Genomic DNA, 15370 nt, shown 5'->3' with positions numbered 1-15370 from the left:
ACATTCACTTTTGTGGGACTTTCCTTCTTCTTTTTTTTTTTTTTTTTTTGGTGAGGAAGATTAGCCCTGAGCTACCATCTATGCCCATCTTCACATATTCTTTATGTGGGATGCCACCATAGCATGGCTTGATAGGTGGTGTGTAGGTCTGCACCTGGGATCTGAACCCTCAAAACCCAGGCCACTCAAGTGTAGCATGCGAATTTAACCACTGCACCACGGGGTGGCCCCTGTGCGATTTTCTTTTAAGCTTCTGTTTAAAGTTCTAAGGCAAAGAAATTCTCTGAAAATGCTGCCCACAGGAAATCTATTGCCTGATAATCTGAAGAGGCAAAATGTTGTTGTTGATCCTGTTCCTTCTAAAAGTTTGTCGATTGTAATCATTATCCATTGACCCAGACGCACTCCTACCAGAGGCTGGTTTGCCCTCCAAGAGATTCAGTGGCGGATTCTTTGTTACTCTTAACAAGTTCAGAGAGAGTGTTGCCAAAAGGGTAACTGTCACTAGAGTCTCATCAAACTCAACAGGCATTATTTGATCTTTGAACTCGTTGGTCTATAAAATCAACAAACTGAAAGTACTTAGAGATGACTCACCAGAACCATCCCTAACAGTAATATATTTTCTACATAACAGTAACATCTTGCTTTATGTATTTTCTTATTTTAAAATAAAATTATTGCCCTTATTTCAACCCCTGCCACTGTGTGTCCTTGATGCAGGAAATCAACCAACAAGGAAAAAATGATCATGTTGCCTCTTTCTTACTTTTTGGCAGTTTTAGCGTGGTAGGAAAAGAAACTGCCTTGCTCTATCTGTAACTTATCAACATGGAAACATTATGATTCTAATCATAAAATTTGAGAAGTCAGTCTTATCTCCACAACTGTGCTCTGAAGATTTTCTAATAGGAGGGAACATATTTCCTAAGAATAAAACTATGGTTAGTAAAAGTTGGTGAGGGGAGACAGGATGCAGACATAGAAGATCCTGTGAAGATACATGTATAATCTGTGGAAATGGGGAGTGATCACAAGGCCTGGGCAAAGAAAAGAGTGAAGAGGGAGGTGGCTGCCCCAAAATGCCTCCACAGGAGAGAATTAGGAGCAGCAAATAGGTTAGAAGGGGGCGGCTGGAGGACTGGTCTTGGAGCTACAATTGTATAGTAGGGGCATGGCTTCAGTTAAAATGGATTTAACTTGGGGCGGTATTGGAGAGGCCTGGGGAGATTGTGGGAGGGATAAACCTCATAAATCCCTGTTTGAAGCCAGCACTAGGAGGGAGGGAAAAAGATTGTGAAAATATAAACATGATCTACACCAGGATATTTAAGTGTCCAGTATCTATGACGGAGCAGATGATAAAGTCAACAAATATATAACACAGCCCTTGCCTATGCTAGATTACTCTGCCTTGGCTAGGAGACCATTACCTCTAACGGCAACGAACTGTTGAATCTATTTAGAAGGATTGGCATGGGCTCCACCCTCCACTCTCATGCTTTTCTTGTTCCTAGGCAGTACTCTTCAAGAGCATTCAAGTAAAAATGACACTTCAGCAAATACTTCCTGAGCATGTCTACGTGCTCCCATATCACAAAAGCCCCATTCATGCACCACCTACTATTATTATAATTGGCTTGTTACACAAATTGCAAACTTTATGAAAACATGGACAGTTTCTATCTTATGATCATTAGTAATAACAATAATAATAACAAACATTAATTCATCACATATTTTCTGCCAGGCACTATGCATTTAATCTTCTCAACAACATATGAACTATTTATTCTCTCACTTATGCGTACAATTCTATTTTTGGAGCATCTAATTGGGTTGAGCATTGTGCCAGACAGTGGAACTAGATTAGCAAACACACACACTGGGCCAGCCTGGATGAAGCTTACGTTTGAGTAAAGGAAATAGGCTATAAACAAGCAAAAATCAGACCAAAAAAATAAATCTCTAGATGGATAATTATAACAAATAATGTATCTGTTATGATGAATAAGTCAGAGGGAATAACTGGATGATGAAGGAGCTGGGGAGCAGAGGGCTACTTTAGTTAAGGTGGTCAGTCACGCCTTCCATGAAGAGATGACATTTGAGTAAACATAGAAATGAATCTGTCTTGTGACAGTGCAAAGGACCACACTGGAAAGGTACTTGGCTTGTTTGAAGAATGGAAAACAGACCATTCTGAAGCAAGCAAGCAAATGAGAGGATGGAATGAGTTTGGATGGACAAGGAGAAGTAAGGTGATGTAAGGTCTTGGCTTTAGGCCATTGTAAGTATAGAATTTTATCCTATAAGCAATAGAAAGCACTGGTAGGTTTATCTCCATTCAATCAATTAACAGTTGAAGAAACTGAGGCTTCATGACGCCAACTAACTTATTTAGGGTCACCCGACTAGTAGACAATGGAGCTGGGTTGTGAACTCTGGTCAATCTGATTCCAAAGACATTAGTTCTTGATGCTAATTCTTGATAGAGTGCCCAGTACATAGCATATTAGCCATCATCATCATCATCACCATCATCATAATCACCATTGTCATCATTATTTTACAGGAGAGGAAGTCAAGACCTTTAGATTCTAAGAATTTGCCCAATGTCACAGCCAGTAGGTGGAAGGGGTAGCATTTGAACCCAGGTTCTCTAATCCCATAGCCAAGGTGCCCTAGCACCTATGCACTTCTAGGAGATAGTAGACATTCAACAAGTATTTCCTGAAGGAAAAATAAACCAATAATTATACAATGCTGTACTCAGCTCTGAGGGAAATTGAAAAGTGAGTAAGATAGAGACTGTACCATTAAAGTGCTTAAAACTTTGGATAAGTAGGGACTACAAGTTAGTCGAATGCACAGATAACCATACTATAAGGCAGAATTTTTTCTTTTTCTCTTTTTTTTTTTAGCAGACATTTATTGGCTTCCTAATACAACTCTGTCCCTATGCCAAGGCGAGAGAACAGAATATCTTAAAAGTGGTAACTTAAAATATAGCAACTTAAAAGTAGGCTGTATCACACATCACCTCATTTCGGTGAATCAGAAAGGCTTCATGGAAGGGCCTTCAAAAAGGAATAGAATTTTGACAGATGAAATTGTGGGGATAGTGAAAAGGAGCATCCTAGACAATGATAATAGTGTAAAGGGAAGCACAGAGTGGAAGAGTTTAAGAGCGGTTCACAGAACAGTCGAGTCTAATTTGATTGGAAAAAAAAATTCATGTGGGAAAAGACAGGAAAAAGTCTTGGAAAGGAAGTTGTGGCTATATTTTGGAGAAATATATTGTGCAGTAGGCATACTGTTCTGCATAGAACATTGCCTGATGAACTTTGATTGAACTTTGAACAAAGAGCTAAAGAATCAGAGGGTTCAGGTAACTGATAAGTTCCACATTTTTAAGATGTTTTTCTTTGAAACGAAGAAGAGTTAAGTGATCAATAACTATTCTTAAGATCCCATCTGTGGTTTTGTATTAACCCCAGGAGAGAAGGGGAGATAATGTCCCATTCACTGCATGAATGAGACAGCACCTAGAACGGTGCCCTCCACAAGGAGGTACTCAGTAAGAATTTATTGAATGAGTGAATGGGTGAATGAATGGTACAATGGTTTTATTAATTTGTGACACAAAATTCTTATTTGTTTGTTAGAAATGATCATTTAAACCCTTCATTCAGTGACTTGCAAGAGGGCAGGATCACTCACAAAGGGTGGGGGTGTTTCTGGTTATCATAACAAAAACAAGGCACTAATGGTATACAATGTGTGGAGACCAAAAATGCACACGATAAGCTTTGTATACACAGAATTGACCCACATCCCGCAGGACTTCTGAAAGTCACATCGAATGTTTATGTAGACAAAGCACCTGCTTATAATTATCTGAATTTTACACCTAACCTCACTTTACAAATAAATACAAATAAGTCATACACAGTTTTATTATAACCTGAGGGATAACAGAAATGGGTTCTTCCCCAGTTGATCACCTGGTAAGAGCTCAGTCCTAGGTGAAAACTAGATTCCAGCCTTATGAGATACCTAACCAGAGGATCTAACTAAGCCACACCCAGACTCCTGACTCATAGGAGCTAAGTGATAACAAATGTGTGTTGTTCAAAGCCACTAAGTTTGTGGTAATTTGTTATGCAGCAAGAGAGAACTAGTACAAGTAGGTTAAGTAATTTGCCCTGAGTCATAGAACTAGTAAGTGATGGATGCGAAAAATCAAACACAATTCTGTGTCCAATGGCAATGCTTTTTCAATTATCAGAAACCTTAAGACTGAGAGAAGGGAGGTTCGATAGTTCGTGTTGAATAGCTTTATGTACCAATTAAATTAAAAGAGGAGGCAATATGCCAAGAGGGATGGGGCACATCGTTCTGGTGCCCAAGAAAGTGGTCTAGACTGAAGATACGGATTTGGGAGTCATCATATAAATGGTAGTAAAGCCAAGAGCATGAGTGAAACCAGAGAGTACTCAAATTGTGAAGAGACGGAGGATGAATATTTAAGGGGTAAACAAGAGTGAAATCAGAGAAGGGGGAGGAATATTCACAGAATTAAGAGGGAGGCTAGAAGGGTAGCTTGAAAGTCAGAGGAAGATCAATTTTCGGAAAACAAGTAGAAGTCGGTGTTACATGCCACAGAGGCAGCAGATGGGATAAGGTTGAAAAAGTCCTGTTCGATTTAACTATTAGGAAGCACTTGGTAAAACAATTTGACTGAAGGCATGTGGGTCGACAAGTTGGTCCTGGAAATCTTCACACAACTTTGAACAGCATACTGAACAGAATAGGGTTTGGAATGATGCAATATACACTACTGTGGCACTCCATGCAGATTAACATAGATCAATTCATTTCAATTTAGTTCCACAAACATTTACTGAACATCTATAAGCCAAATAGACTGAGTATAGTTGTGCAGATTCACTTAACTACACCTTATTCCACTCACATTTTTCCAGCTTAGTGACAACAATATGGAGGCATTTTATCAAATCCTTTGCTGAATTCAAGACAAGATGTGTGTACATATTTCCCCAATCTATAGCTCTACAGCCGGTCTCCCATGTGGATTCCAAGTCTGCGGAAGTTTTCACATATGAAATACTAATTAAATCTCATACTTGAGTACAGCCACAGTACAAGGAACTTAGCTGGATTATCTCAGTTGCAAAATTATGTTCATTTTGTTAATTTCATAGTCCCTGTTTTTCCCTTCTCTCAGCTATATGTCCTAGTTCCCAAAAATCAAAAGAAAACTATTTTTTAACAGCAATATGAGTTTTATAGTTAACCATAGCCATATTATTTCTGATTATATATTTTTTCAACCTGATTAAGAAAATTGCAGTTTTCCAGATTTCTCTTGTATGAGCCTGGAGCAATGTAAAACCCAACAGTTTTTTTAAAAATTTGGCTGGAGGCTGATAGTCCATTAACCTGAAAGTAATGGTCACTGATAAGGAACAGAGCATTAGACGAAGTATAACATGCAGAATTATTGCACACTTCCAAGTAGCATTAGCTGATGCTTAAGTAGAACAAGTTTCCAGTGGTTCTGGAATGTGACATGTCTATGTAACATGGTTCTGAAATCTAAGAAAAATTTAAAGCATATCCATACCTGAAAACTGATCTCTTATATCCAGAAGTTACTGTTGGTTGTAAAAGATTAGAAATGTTTCCGTTAAAAGGCAAAATGAGAATTAACACGAATGCATGTTTTAATACGAAGGAAGTAAGAATGTGAATGTGGGGAGTAACAAATTTGGCAAAGATTAAAAAAAAAAAATTTAGAAAGCATCTACCAAATGTACACCAATTCAAAATTTACAATATTTTGTCATTCCATTTACAATACTTTGTTGTTTACTGATGTGCCTTGATCACCTAGAACAGTACCTGGCACGTAGGATGCAAAAAGTTTAACAACAAAAATGGTGCCAGTAGCTCCTGAGCAGTGAGGGTAATGGAGAGGGGCGCACACTGCTGAGGAGAGTCTTCTGAGCGAACAACTCAGGAAGGCATCAAAATCTTCCGCTTTCTCACTCTGTGCCAGAGGGGGCTGCCTCAAGAAAAGGAGGGCACAGCATGGGTGGAATCAGATGATGCATCTAAAACATTGAACTCCGGGATTGGCACATCACCATGGCTCCATCATATTGATTGTCATTTTTGTTATTATTATGGGTGGGAGTGGCTTGAGGACAAGTCATTCCTTGTGAGGGGCTGCTCTCCTAGCAAAGCGGCTGCAGAAAGCCTCCTGCAGGCCCTGGCCAAGAAGAACAAGTTTGGGCTGCTGTAGCAAGTTGCCATACACTGGGTGGCTTGAACAACAGAAATTTATTTCTTCCAGTTCTGGAGCCTAAGAAGTCCTAGACCAGGGTGCCAGCAGATCAGGTGTCTGGTGAGAGCCACTTCCTGGTTTGCTGATGGCTTGCCTTCTCATTGTATCTTCACATGGAGAAGAGCAGAGGATGCAAGCTCTCTCCTACCCCTTCCAATAAAAGCACTAATCCCATCATGAGGGCTTGACCCTCATTACTTAATTACTCCCAATGGTCCCATTCCCAAATACCATCACAGTGAAGATTAGGGTTTTACCACATGAATTTTGGGAGGGCAAAAACATTCAGTCCATAGCAGGACTAGTCAAATGCCCTCCTTAACATGCTCCCAGTGCAGTCTGTTTTGGAAGAAATATCCTATTTCCAAAAGGTCTCTGGTACCCTCTGGACTGCTCGTTGATGGCCACTGCTGTCTCCCATGCCTGAGGGAATGTAGATAAAGAACTTTCTTTCCTCTGAGAATGTAGGAGGTTTATCACTGTGTAGTTGTTCTGGCACCCAAAGGAAACAATTCACATGGAATACAGCTATGTTGTGAAAAAGTCAGGAATCAACAGACTTAGAGATTTATAAATTACAGTACTCACCACCATCCCAATCTTAGAGGCTTTGTCAGACAAGGAGAGGTCAATGTCCTTAGGCTGAGTTTGAAATGAGGGCTTCCATGAATATGGGCTGCACTGTAAGGACAATTCTTCCTCCAAGTCTTTTCTCCCTGACTTCTTAGGACCTTCTGTTTGGCTCCTGTTCCTCCTATTGTTCCACCTTCCTGAATTTTTACTCTACACCCTGGAGTTAGTATTATTTATCTTTCATTTGTTAAATAATATATAGTGAGCTCCTCAGCATATTTGACCCTCACAACAACTAAAAGAGGTAAATATATTGCCACCTTCATTTGCAGAAGAAGATAAAGCTGAGTGTTGCTCAAGTTTGCATAGCCATTAAGTGGTGGAGCCACAAATCCAGGTGGTCGGGTTCCAGATGCCAAGCTCTTAGCACAGGGGACTGCTGCAAATCATTATAAGGAATAGCTGGACCAGTGGCCTAGGTAGGACAAAAAAAAAAAAAATTTCATTTTTTAATGAAAATCTAAATTGCATGTGTGTTTAAAATACTCCATTGTTTAAAATACCCTGTGAGATGAATCTGGAAAGAAAACATAACTGTTGCAGAATACTAAAGTAGTCAACAGTTTCAGCTACTGTCACAGCAGCTTTTTCTCTGACAAGATTAAGGAAATGAGCTGGCAGGGCACATATTCTGCTTACTTATTAAAGTTTTTAAAGTGTTTGCAGCCCTTTGTCCTCACCTTTCATAACAGCTGCATTGTCATACAATTTATCACTACCGTTTTTCAGCAGTTAGTTACCATTTTCCAAATGTTTCATTTTTTCATTTTTTTTAATTTAAAGTCACAATATCTTGGATGTTTAGTGGCAAAAAGTTTAAAATTACTCATCAGGTTTTTTTGTTAAAACAGTAAATCACAATAATTGCTACTAATCAGTGTTTTGCATCCAGTTTAGAAACTAGAAAAATGAATTAATATTTAGTGTCTTTTCTTGTTCAGTTTTGTTTACCATCTTTTGTGCGCATTTTCCCATTATTACAGTTAATTCTTCTTAAACTGTTTTGGATAGATCACATTTACTTTTTTCATTTTGACATTTTACCAACTGTTCATGTAAAAATGGATCGAATTTGCAGAAAGCCGGGCTTTATTGTGAACTCTGAAGGGCAAATGTCTTCCACTTAAAAATTTAATAATCCTATTTACTTTTGTTAAGCTCTTCAAAATAATACTGAATGTTCTTTCTTTCTTATCTGTTATTCAAGACATTAGTATAGAGGTATTTGTAATTGATTTACTCTTTGTGATCCAAGTAAATATAGATTTCTTGTGCTTGTGGAGTCTTCGTGTCTTTCAAGGGTTCTCATTATACACATCTGGTCTGGAAACCTGTCTGTTGTAAGTAATGACTGTCTTGTTAAAAACAGCTTAAACAAAACAATAGATACAACCTTTTACTCTTAGAAAAGAGAAGCCGGGATCTCGTAACAGTTTGTCATTTTATTTTCAGAATATCTGCTTGAGTCACATTTTCCCCTATTTTATGCTCTGTTTGATTCTCTAAAATTATTGGAAACAATTTCCAAAAAACAATTTTTTATTAAACAGTGTTGAATGAAATTATTTCTCAGTGAAGCAGATCATAATGAAAGACGGCAATACTTACTGAACTCAATGGATCCATCAATAAACAGCTGCTGCTGACCTTTGTGATCGCAAAACTCTCAGTTCCTATTCTCTTTCCCTACCTCAGATTTAGGCCTGTCTCCCCTCTTCCTTTTCTCAGTAATCTGTCTCAGTCTCCACCCATTTTTACCATTTTTCACAGATGTAAGGAGGAACCAAGGAGGAGGCTTTGGCCTACAGGTCTCACAAGACCCTCCAGGGCACATGCAAATTCTCCAAGAATAAGATCTTTGCAGTCATATTGCTAAAGGCAGGAGGAATGCCTGCTGGAACCAAACTACATGTATCCCAAGGAAAAATAATCATTCTCAGTGGCAGTACAGCCTGAATCTTAAAGCCTGCCTATCTTCCCTTGAATTATGCAAATTACATCATTATGTGGAGCTGAGCATACTCCTCTTAATGGCTTTCTCTCTTAGTTAAAAAAAAAAAAATGTTTTGTGATCACAATTCTAATAGGGACCTTGTGAAATTTTTAGCCATGGGCAGAGGGGGAACTACCATCTTATTTAATCCTCACAACAACTATTTGAAACAGATGATTTTTACCTTTACTTTTCATTTGAGAAAACTAAGGCTTAAAGAGGAAATATAGACTTTGGATGGCCACACAAGTTGTCAATGGCAGAGCGGAGTCAAATTCAGAACTATCTAATTTCAAACCTCATGCTCTTCTTCAGTGATGTATGGGAGTCACCTGGTGCTAGCTCACAAAAGCCAATTATTAAATCTTCAGGAGTTTTTTGAGCTGGTTGTTAAACATAGCCTTTAGTAAAAATCAAATTATATAAACTTACAATTAAATAAATCATTTAAAAACAAAAGTAAAATTTTTTTCTCATTACTTAACTATACTATCATCAATGTTCTTGAGTCTTTTTATATCTACATGGTGGAAACTTTATATAATGGTGGGCCACTGCACTTCTCCCAACTCCATGTTCAATGACGTCATGTGCAGAACTTGAAAGTGACCATGATGGGAGTATTTACACCACAGAAAATAGCAGCACTCCCCTCCCCCATCAGGACAGTTAAATATTGTTAATATTTACCATTACATTATTTCTTTTAACGATTACACCATCCTACCCTTCAACAGTGATCATTTCTCTCTCTACAAAACCTGTGTCAGAGAATTGGTCTTATCACTGCCATGTGATCCTGTCCTCCTTTGGTCTAAAGATTTCACATAGCCTTAGATATTTCACATATTGTGGACTAGGGTAGGCAGATAATGTTCTACTTCCTACAGTAATGGAAAAAGAACAAAATCCATCCTCCTCAGACTTCCAGATGCCCAATACATTAAATGGATTACTTACTTAACAAGTATCAGTGAAGGGATAGATTGTTGTCCCTCTGAAATGACCTTTCTGAGCAACAGAGAAATTTGATATTTAGAAAACAAAATGAAAAATACAAAAGTTAGAACTTCTTGTTTAGACCACAGACAGCAAAAGAGACACATTGAAGGATTTTAAATCAACTCTCTGCCTGCAGAAAATTCAGATCTTAAGTGAGAAGTAGCTAACACAATTGGGGCCAAAAGAGTCTCTGAGTGCCCTGCCCTGCCCTTGCTGGAGTGCCTTAGTTTGACTCTAGTCACAAAAGTCAGAAGAGCCCAAATCTTTAGCCTCAATTCCCACTTGACCTTAACACAATTTATTTTGCATAGTTAAGTCAAGCGCTGATACATGCCCAGTAAATCAAAATGAATTATCCTCCTCTATTAATTCTACACAGCACTGTTGTTCAGAGATATTTATGAAATTATTATAAATTTTCGGAACTTGACATATACAAAGCACTGCAACAGCTAGCTATTTAATAATACATCCCAAGTTTCCTCTAAATCACAACTTCCCAACAAGCCACAGGTACATATGAAAAGCAAAAGACAATAGAAAATTAGAAAATTGCTTCATTAAGACTGAAGCTTTGACACAGTTTCTTACTCTCCAATAAAGAGCAGCTACAAAGCATAGAATAACAACTCTAAAAGTGAAAGTTTAGCTAAGGCTGCTTTGTAAATTGGCCTTATTGGATGACAGCCCCAACTCTGAAAATTTTAGAGAACCATAAAATTAAGAATACTGTCAGGAGGAATCATTTAGTTTACCTCATTAGGCAGGAATACATCTATACCAGCATTTCCCAAAGTTCACAAGATGGTAATAGACACTACATGAAGAAAAGGATTAGTCAAATAAGCTTGAGAAAGGCTGGATTAAAAACAAAAAAATTTTTTATAATCCCTCTTTATACAAGAACCCTCTCTAAGTTCTAGAAGTTACTCTCTCTCCTTGACCCTTCAGATCTTAGGAAGGTAAAGCCCAGCTGTGGCCAGCAATCGGGTCTTGTACTAACTTTATTCATTCTCCTAAACCTGTTCAAACTTTTGTGAATGTAGTTAAACTCTTCCAAAGTTACCCAGTTAAGCGTATCAACTATTTTCTGCCAGGCTCCTGACTGATGGACACATCTCCACCATTTCTTCACTAGGTGTACAGAGCCACATCCTTTCCTTTTTTTGCTTAAAAATATCCTAGGCCATGAAAGTGAGGCAATTCACATTAGCTGGATCATTTAAAGGCTAAACAAAATCTCAAGGCTTCAACCCTTCTGGAAGATCAACAGGCATCCTGATGATGGCTGTCAATGAGTGATCCTCACCAATGGGAGCAAAAAGAATTCTTAACATCTGCTCCATCAAAGCAATGTATGCCATTGATTGGAATGGAGACTGGATGATGTTCAGAAATAGCCCCAGTTCCCAGCATCTCCCAGGAAATAGTGACAGCGAGTTCTGGCTTGTAAAGAGATTGGTGATCTCTTCATGCTGACTTCACTCTGGTCCCCATATCCTTCTTTTCTTCTCATTCCCATTGCATAGACTCCTATGTAGTCTAGGGTCAGGAAAATAATATATCTGTCCAAATGTTTTATGTTTTACACCGTGGATTTTTTAACTTAAAATCAAGGATTTCTTCACAGATTCTTTTATTTTCATGATTGCAGGACTGATGGGAAAGCTCCCAAAATATAGGAGAAGAAATGTAATAAAGCATGAAGTGGAGGGAGAGCTATCAGTATATCCCCAAAAGCATTTTCTTGCCACATAAATTTTGATAGCTTATAGTTGAGAATGATGGAGCCAGTACATATGTTTACTTCTCTTCTCCTCCCAAAAGTCCTCTTGAAATAATGCTATAAAACTATGAGAGGAATAAATTTGTAAAGGCACTGGGAGTATAACGGCAAGCTAAAGATTTTAACAGATATCTGCAAAACCAAAGGCAAATCAAATCAATAAAGAAATTATAATTGAGGGATCCAGAACTCAGGATTTGCACAAGAGAAAATTGCAATAGAGACAGGAACTCTTCTCATGACAGACCAAAACCTCTCCCTGAACTGATAGGTAGAGAGACAAAGAATAAGAGAAGAAAAGCTATCAGAAAGAACAGAAACCTGGCTATTGTAGGGATATTCAGGCAAGCCTGAAGCCTAAACTGACCAATCAAGTGGCAAGCTTAGATTTTATCTTCAATCTCTCCTGTGTTTCAAAAGCACTGAGGAATGCTTTGGGAGTATTACCAATTACAATGACTTCAAATGTTGAGCAAACAGGTATGTAGTACAAATCTCTGGAGAGAGCAGTCATAAGTGACCAACAAGGAATAAACCATTGTGCGCATGTCAAGGCTAGTGCCCTGAAAAGTCATCACTCAGATCAAGTAGTATTATTAGTGGTTAGGCAACTTCATAGGGATTTGAGAGCAAGAGGGTCTTACTCATCCAACTGATAGTGTTGCTATGTTTTCTGCACCGTGTGGCCGGTTTATGTGCAGTAGTTATGCCCTTTACATGCTTAAAAGAACTCATGTACTTTGCCTTGTGTGTGAATAATGTTCTGCCACTCACATCATCATCCTATTTTGACTAATTGCATGTTGGTGTCAGGAGTGGGATTCACACATGCACCAAAATAAATAAACAAAAAATGTCAGATTACATTCAGAGGCAGTATAGTATAGTGGTTGTGAGTACAAACTCTAGTCCCTAACTGCCTTAGTATAAATCTTCTCTCTGACACTTATAAGGTATATGATATTAACCTTACACATCTTGGTTTTCTTATCTCCAAAATGAGGACAATACTTCAACTTTCAATACACTTAAGGTTCCTATGAGATTTCAATGAGTTAATACATAGGAAATCCTATGTACCTGTCATATAGAAAATACTTTAAATTATTTTATAACAGCCATTTTAAAACAGGGCTCTGTAAACTTTTTCTGTAAAAGGTCAGATAGTAAATATTTTAGGTTTTGCAGGACAAATATGATCCCTGTTACATATCCTCTGTGTGTGTGTGTGTGTGTGTGTGTGTTTACAATTCCTTAAAATTGTAAAAACCACGTTTAGCTTATGGGCCACACAAAAACAGACTACAGGCCAAATTTGGCCCCCTGTCTATAATTTACCAGCTTCTGTTTTAAAACATTCTTTCACTTTCTATTCTAATGAACATCCACCCTTTTCTATTAAGAATGTGACAATGTGACAACCTCACATCGAGATTCCAAATCACTGATTTAAAAAAATGAATGAAAAGATAAAGGAGAATTATTTCCCCAAGGTTTGTAGACTTAGAGAAAATAAGAGCTTTGCCAGTCTCCTCCTTATCTCAGCTGGCCCCAGTCCAAGGGAGTCATCTCTTCTAAACAAAATTATGCGTGTGAGAATAAATTATTTATCCTCTTTAGATGAATTATGTTGACAACATTACAGTTCAGTATTGTTAGGAACGTTTCATCCTGAAAATGAACTTACAGATGTCAATTTCTCAGACACGTCTATCTAAACATTTTCCTTCTAAGACTGGATGGAGGGGTTATCAAATGGATAATATTGAGCCAAGGGAAAATATATTTTACATGGGAGTTAAAAATGGATTAAAGTTAATAAAATATCAAGGATTCTAGTATCACAAATGTGGGAGAGGAATGAGCAGGGGGAACAGACACGTGCTGAGAACCCGTGCAACACAACGCAGCAAGTTGTCCCAGAAGACTGAAAGTAAGGCCAGCAGGCTTTTGTGGAAGTGACATTTGAATGAGCTAAGGTGTAGGACCACATAAGGCCCTCAAATGGCAGCATCTCCCCTAAATGAGTTCTGATGCTAATTGGACATGCAAAATAAGAGATTATAGTCTTACAGGGTCAACCTGAAAGCATTTAATTTCCTGGGAATCTCTTTGGTGCTAAAGCATTTAAAATAAACCACAGTATCTTAAGAACAAATTTCTGATCATAGCCAAAAGCAGGAAGCCCAATGCCTGGTCAGCCTGTCAAGATTTTGGCAAAACCATATTATACATTTGTGGATCTTTTTCGGTTAAATTTACCAAGTTACAAGAATAAGATAATTGGGGTTTTATCTTGAGAGAATCATTTAATTAATACAAATTACCAATCTGGGAGTGCAGGCATACTACTCATTGATCTATCAAAAAATATATATAATATTCATGTATCCCATATATATATTCCATCTATATGTGCCACTATGGCAAATAGATAGATAGATAGATAGATAGATAGATTGGAAAGAATATTTCAACTGAAACTGCCTATTGCTAAAACTTAATTCTGTTTTTATCTTACGTGAAAATGAAAAGTATTAGGATAGGCCAAAAATTTCTGAAATTATTAGTAAAGGAATTACAGAACATTTAAATGTAACTTAAACATAATATTGAATATGAAATATGTTGTAATGCAATGTGCTGTTGTCTATTTCGAGTTGAGTCTTGTGGAACCAGGCTATGTTACCTGCAGAAGCTGTTCCACCTAAACTTTTGATGTTTGAAAACGTCCTGGTAATTCTCAGCCTTTATTCAGATGTACCATCTGACATTCTCTAATTGAAAAATTAGACTGATACAATAACATTGACCTAATAAATATTTGTATATATAAATTGTAGTTTAATACCACAGGTATCTGGGATAAAAGATATGTATTGACTAAAGTGCCCACGGAAATAAAAAGTCAAAGGTTATTTTTAGGCAAAATCTCAAAAGGGTTATTTTTTTTACTTTTGATGTTTTCTAATTGTATAGACTTCTCCTTGAAATACTAGATGCCACCTACCTGTATATTCTTTATAACTTCTTAGGAAAGAGGGTAGAATTTCTTTTACTTCTCAGTTTGTCCTCTGAAATGCTGATAAGGGTAGTTGTTTGAGTATCAAGTCTAGGGTACTTGAGGCAGTGGATAAAAATAGAATAAAGAAAGAAAAGATTCCTAATTACAGGAGACAAAATTTTGCTTGGTGTGACAGCCAGTTACGTCAAACCTACTGGAGAAAAAAGAAATTAGATTAAAAAGTCTCATATGAAAACTAAAATAGAAACTTGGTTAAATTGAAAATATCATCACAAAATTATCTTTTCTTTAAAAAGAAAAATGATATATTCTGCTCGGTAACTCAAATGGCTTCATTAGCATGTTGCATCCCAAATTCTCATGTAAACTACTAAAATCTCTACTTCTAGGCCCTGTATTTGATCTTTATCCCTATTTTTTAACAAAAGGAACTAGAGCCACCTGAGGAGTGTAGCTGACTGCATTTTACAAGCGGCAGAACCCAAGAGGAGGCTGAAAAACCTTTTTGAAGCTAGAAAGCAAGGACTTTGTCTTGTTTTTTCACCTTCTTGTACCATT

At 37.5% G+C, this 15370-nt stretch overlaps 1 long non-coding RNA gene across 1 annotated transcript in view; it reads right to left on the bottom strand.

Annotated features, from left to right (window-relative positions):
- Positions 1 to 14996, bottom strand: part of LOC139040357 (uncharacterized) — a 40379-nt gene extending 25383 nt beyond the window's left edge. The window contains exons 1-2 of the long non-coding RNA XR_011494742.1: positions 14798 to 14996; positions 6962 to 7421 (exon numbers count right to left, since the gene is read on the bottom strand). This is a non-coding gene — a long non-coding RNA (uncharacterized lncRNA). The remainder of the gene's footprint in view (positions 1 to 6961; positions 7422 to 14797) is intronic.
- Positions 14997 to 15370: the final 374 nt, after the last annotated feature.

Source organism: Equus asinus, chromosome 16 (genome assembly GCF_041296235.1).
Source record: "Equus asinus isolate D_3611 breed Donkey chromosome 16, EquAss-T2T_v2, whole genome shotgun sequence".
Lineage (NCBI taxonomy): Eukaryota > Metazoa > Chordata > Mammalia > Perissodactyla > Equidae > Equus > Equus asinus.
This window is presented reverse-complemented; position numbering and strand designations above follow the sequence as displayed.